Here is a 6,117-nt window from a genome sequence, read left to right as displayed (position 1 = left end):
AAATATACTTTAAAAAAAATAAAATGCCTCTTCGTGTATGCTGATGTAACCTTGCTGCGCAGCAGGCCTCATATATCTCACATATAACATACATAAATTTAACCTGCCAAACAGAAGGATCACATGGATGTTTGTTATGTGAGGTGAGGAGATTTAAGGAATACCTATTTTTCCTGAATGTTTATGCATAACTTATGTTTAAAAGCATAAGTGTTATGTCAGTTATTCCAATATCACCTAGTTCAGCATGTTAGTATGCAAATTTTTGCTAAGTAACACAAAGCTGAGGCTGATGAGAGTGTCATTAATTTAGAAGGGAATGTCTGCTCTAAAGTGCATAGTAATCTATCCTATAGTTGTTGAGACGTTTCACTCTGAACCACAAATGTCAACCTCGTGGTGGCGCTAGGGTAAAAGTCAGGGGAGTACCAAACTCATTGGGATTCATACTCTAGGGAACAGGAATGTCTGTGCAAAATGTCATGACAATCCAACCAATAGTCAAGATATTTCTGAACCAAGGTGGATGACCAAGCCACCAACCAACCAAAATAGCCATTTCTAGAAATTATGCACTGAAAAATGAACTTTTGCCCCGCTATCCTCATCTTTCGTCAGTTCACACCTCCCTGTACCAATTGTTGATGGACAGAGACCCTGTGTAGGACTGATAGGTGCAGGAATGGAAGAAATGACAGAGACAGGGTGAAGCAGATAATGGAAATTAAGTTATATCACAATGAATTACCAATCACTATGTGTGTCCGATGGCCGATAAGCTGGACAAATATCAAAAGATAATCAACACACATTCAACAAAGCCTTTGGCCTGGCCCCGTCACACACCCACCGGTTTAGTTTACAATGGCTTATCTGACTTTATTGTACAGTCAGCTCTGTCTCCTGCTTCCTCTGTCTGTCTCTTTCTTCCTTTCTTCTCTTCTGCGTCAGTGAGTGTGTGTGGTCTCTTTATAATCTGTTGGGTGGGCAGTGAAATATGTTGTTTCTGAATTTGAAAGGCAAGGCATCATTGTAAGGCCAAAAGAAAAAGCTTTGTATGGTATTATATCCATCAACATGAACATCATGTGATGGCTGCTTACGCTGGTGTAGATGAGTAGCTTAATTTATACCGGAATTCATGTTGTTTATAGCTAAACATTTTAGGAAATAGGCTTCTAGCTTTTCTTACCAGCCTGAGAATATTGATACCACGTGTCTGTGTGATAAATATGGAGCTTCATGCTTAGTTTACCAAGACTGTAAGCAGAGGGGAAAAGTTACAGCACATAACTCCCCATAAAATCATAACTTGTCGTTTTGCATTTCTGTTTGTGTGGTGATTAAATTAACTAGATGTAATGTATTCATTAGTGAGCTTTACAGAGGTTAGTAGGTAAGTTTTTAAGTTCAGCTAACCACCCCCCCAGATCTAGCTCAGGTATTAGAGAGAGTGGTATTCTCATATAACTATCAGCAAGAAAACAAATGACCATATTTTCCCAAAATGTCTAACTATTCCTATTGTATTATAAAATTAATATCAACATGTAGACACTAGTATTCAGTATTGGTAACTAAAAGCACCATGGTGGAGGAATCTTTCATGCACTTTGACATTTTTGAGTATGAATTAATAATTCTATTTCTGAAGTGAAATGTAGAACTGTACTTCCATAAAACTGGGTGAGTGGTCAAAATCAATTGCAGCAGAGGCCGGCTTTTAGTCTCTAGTACGGGTCAAGCTCCAAAAACATAAGATCCTACATTTCCCACAATGCCACTTAATAGCTTAATGTTTAGTAAATGCCATGCAATTTCCTGACCTCAGTTTGGCTCGTCTCCAAGCCTCGTCTCCAAGCCTAAGCCTAGATAAGCCCAACATCATTTATCAGGAGTTATTTTTTAGACTTGATAAAACAAGTCTAAAAAGAGCTCCAGAAAACACCATTGTTTTCACAACCAGAGCTCCAGAAAACACCATTGTTTTCACAAGCAGACTACTAATGACTTTGACTTTTCTTTTTATGTTTGTTTATATTGTTACAGGTTTCCTTAATGTGTAAAATCTGTTAAGATTTTTTATGAATTCAGCTACAATTTAATACAATTTAAATTTAATAATTAATTATTAAGCGTCCGGTTCTGTTATTATGACACCGTTCAAAGTACTGTTGAGGGTTTTTTTCTCATCAGTCACTTTGAGGATAATTTATATATCGTCTACTGGAGTATCACTGAACCGGAGAGGGCTCAGTCGGCAGCATGTGTTCATTCTTAAATGATTTCAATCAGGATCCCACATTGGCTCTTTCAGGCTGACCATATGTAACAAAGTAACTGTTACTCAGGAGCAACATTTGCACTTCTGCTTGAGTTTTTTATTTTTCAACACAAGCATGCCTGAGTAATGTTTAAGTGCAGTACTTCTTGCTTGAGTAGGATATTGCAGAATTTCTCCTCCTCAGCACAACAAGATCCTTCAGAACAAAAACACCTGAGTTCCTCTGGGACTGAGATAATCACATCCCTTCCTCTCCTCTCCCAGGAAACAAACACCACCTAATTTCTAGTCCATTTACAGAGGTTAGACAGCAGCATTCACTTTTCATGTTTATATGCTCTTACCGGCTTAGAGAGTAGTTTAAATCAAATTTGCAACGTCCAGCAGCAGACCTGTAATACTGTTTGGTCTAACTAGGAGCAGTGAGTAAATGAAGTGATCTAACACCAGCTTATCTTCTCCAAGAGACCACTGCACTGTAAAGCCCCCTCCTGCTGATGGCAGTGGAGGATAATAGGAGAGAGACGTCCCTGTGATGTGGATACAGTAAGGGATGGGTACACACACAGTTGTAATTACTGAGTTGAAACTATACACCCTGTGTCTGTCAGTTAGCGCTGCTGTCACTATTATTACCCAGTCGCCTCTGTCCTCCACTGACACAGCGAGGCTCTGCCACCAAACTGCACTCTACCATGGAAATTAACTATGTGGCTGACAAGGCTGTGTAAAGCTAATGCTAAATATAAACTAAATGAAATTAATGGATGGAAGTTGAGGTGTACTGTAGAAACAACCTATGTTCCCTGGGGTATTATAAGTTCTACTGAATCCAATTACTGGTTGGTGGATGTCATCCAGAGTTACAGAGTGTTCTCGACGCCCTCCATGGGTCCTGCCTGTGGGCCCCACACCACCAGAGCCACTGTAGGGTGCGAGGCTTGATGGATGGCCTGGCTGCAACACAATGGCTAATGTTACAAGTTGTCAGCCACTCAATAGGGGGGCGGTCTCAGGTGGCTGTAGGCAGCCTGTACCGTGCCAGAGCGGCCCTTTCGTTTGAGAGTGACGGCTCTCTGGAGACTGGCTGTCTTTGATTATACAGAGAGAGAGAGCAATGGAGGAGTCAGTGGCCTGTCAGCCCCAAACTTCATCATCCTGGACTTCAAACTCTGCACTGTACACAGCACAAGGTTGTCCTCTTGTGTGTCATGTGAATTTATTAAAGCAGAAATATTCAAGTTTTCTTGAAGTTAAGTTTGTTGTGCTTTAAAGCGTGTGCTCTATAAGGAAGGTCAGTACGGTTTATGTCATTTTTTCATTATATACACAATATAAAAGAAAGCCCATATTAATAGATTAAGAATAGCTGCATATCAGTACACTGTTATTACATCTAGGGCTTCCATTAACAATTAATTATATTATATATTCAGGCTCAATTTATTAATTCATGTACAAAATGTCAAAGAAATTGCTTGTTTTGTGATGTAGAACAGAGAAAAGCAGCTAATCATCACAACTAGGAAACAATTCATCAATTATCCAAACAGTTACTGATTCATTTTCTATAGATCAACTAATCTATTAATGAACTGACTGTTTCAGCTCTAATTACATCAACATATCACACACATGTTTGTGTGTGTGTGTGTGTGTGTGTGTGTGTGTGTGTGTGTGTGTGTGTGTTAGTTTGTTTGTGTTTCAGTGGAGGGCAAACAGCTGCACGATGCAGTTTCTAACAGTTTCTAACATCAAAGAAGAGAGTCTGCCTCAGGGACAGTGGACACACCTGCTCTGACTAAAGCATCTCAGTGTCTGCAGTTATTGTACAGTACAGAGGTACAGTACATGAAGCTCAAATGTTTTCTTTTCAAATAAAGTTACCACTTCAGTGATAGTGAAATTCTACTTTACTGAACACTATAAATAGCAGACCTCTACCTGCTTTGAACCCTAGTAACACACATACACTACTAATGTCACCATGACTAATTTGAGTTTAATGTTACATGAAAGCATCATTCATCAGACCCAAATTATTCCACATCATCAATACTGAGAAAACTGAGTTTAATAAACAAGATCACCACAAACCTACTATCACAAATGGCTCTTCAACTATTATCCAGCTCCACAAAAAAAAGGTGCCAATACAAACTGCAAATGTCTGACACATTAAACAAAGAGGAATTCTCACCGCCACATTAACTTGTTTAGCCCAGAATTACTTTATGTACAGCAATTAAAAAACAAAGACATAACTTGCATGTCATCCAGGGAAATACTTTCAAATCTGAAATTTACAAAGTAGACATGGGCAGGGCGCCTCGATCGAATGTCCTCGGGGCAAAAGAAATAACCCAATCTGTTTAAAACCCCATTTGCAACCTGAGCCTCATATCATGGGTTAGGTGGTCTCCCCACATTCAACCCAAGTCCACAAAGGCAATGGTCGAACAGACAGACCTTATAAACAACCAGCTTTTATCTCTCTGAGAAGACATGCAACAAAAGCCCACTGCCTGGCCATATCTCCCCTCTGTCTTTTTCTTTTATTATCTCTTTCCTGTCATCACCCCACCATGTTGAAGAGGAGCACGGAGGACCGATCTAGAGGTGTGCCTTTAAATCTTTCTTTTTTACAGCTTCTCACATTGGTATCCTACAAAATTGTATATTTCATATGTCTGGCAAGCCGAAAAAAAACTGAAAACTAGGCCTACTGCAGCCACGGGCAATGACTATGAGTAATTTTCCTTTGATATTGTTCGGAAATAAAAATTTACATGACTTGTTGCTCCCTGAGTACCGTAATAGCATAATTTTGCAACAGACATCACTTAGAATAATAAATTGGTTCTCTTCCCTGAATAGCGGCAATGCACTATTTTCAAAGTGGACCATATTAATCCATGACAGTATATATAAACTTAATCACCACTAACCTGGAGCACCCCTCATTTTTAGCCATGCCAGCAGCAGTCGCTCTAGGGGGATGGAAATGGTCAGTCCAGAAACAGGAAACCCCACACCTAACATCCAACCAAAACCATGGTGGCAGTGTGAATTGGCAATGAACAAATCTTCGGACCCATGCAAGCACAATATCCATCGGATGCGCATACGAGATGAATCCCTAATGACTTACTGGTGTTTTCCCAAACAGCCTCCAGCCAATGTTCCCAAAATGCCTTAACCACAAAAACACACCAAACTCCCTCAGAAACTAAAAAACAGCAAGATGTCTAAGCACAAATACCGCTAAACAACTCCCAAAATCCTACACCAACAGATAGGTAGAACAAAACAATCCAACGATCACAACCCCACAAAAATAAATACATCATAACCTGCTAAATATCAGGCACATCTAGCATTATTCGGTGTGGGGGAGTGTGTTAGCATGGACATCCCAAGGTGACCAAAATAGATCACTACACATTAGTTCAAACAAACGACACCCCACCCCAACATCGCCCTAATTATTTTGTAATACACTAGTTCACTGACCCCATCCAACCAGGAAGAAAAACCACACCTCCTCCCCCTGCCTCAATACTTGCCAGTACAATACAAAATGACCAAATTTGGCCATAGACACTAGACATATTATGTTATTGGGCATAATACTTAATGCTAGAGAGACCTTCCATCTACAGGAATAAACAAACTACTACTATTTTACCACTGACTTTACTATCATATAATTCCTGCTTCTCTTGCACCTTACACCCGAGGAAGAAACGTTCTCCAAATAATTCGTTGACAAAACACAGGGTAGAGAATCACAGTCCAAACCAGCAGCGCAACTCTGCAACTATTACTACTCC

General features: G+C 39.8%; 1 protein-coding gene across 1 annotated transcript in view; it reads right to left on the bottom strand.

Moving 5' to 3' along the window:
• LOC118334515 (potassium/sodium hyperpolarization-activated cyclic nucleotide-gated channel 2-like) overlaps window positions 1-6,117 on the bottom strand; it is a 28,452-nt gene that overhangs the window by 15,447 nt on the left and 6,888 nt on the right.

The sequence above is a fragment of the Morone saxatilis genome, unplaced genomic scaffold (genome assembly GCF_004916995.1).
Source record: "Morone saxatilis isolate NCDOM2014 unplaced genomic scaffold, NCSU_SB_2.0 Contig23, whole genome shotgun sequence".
NCBI lineage: Eukaryota > Metazoa > Chordata > Actinopteri > Moronidae > Morone > Morone saxatilis.
This window is presented reverse-complemented; position numbering and strand designations above follow the sequence as displayed.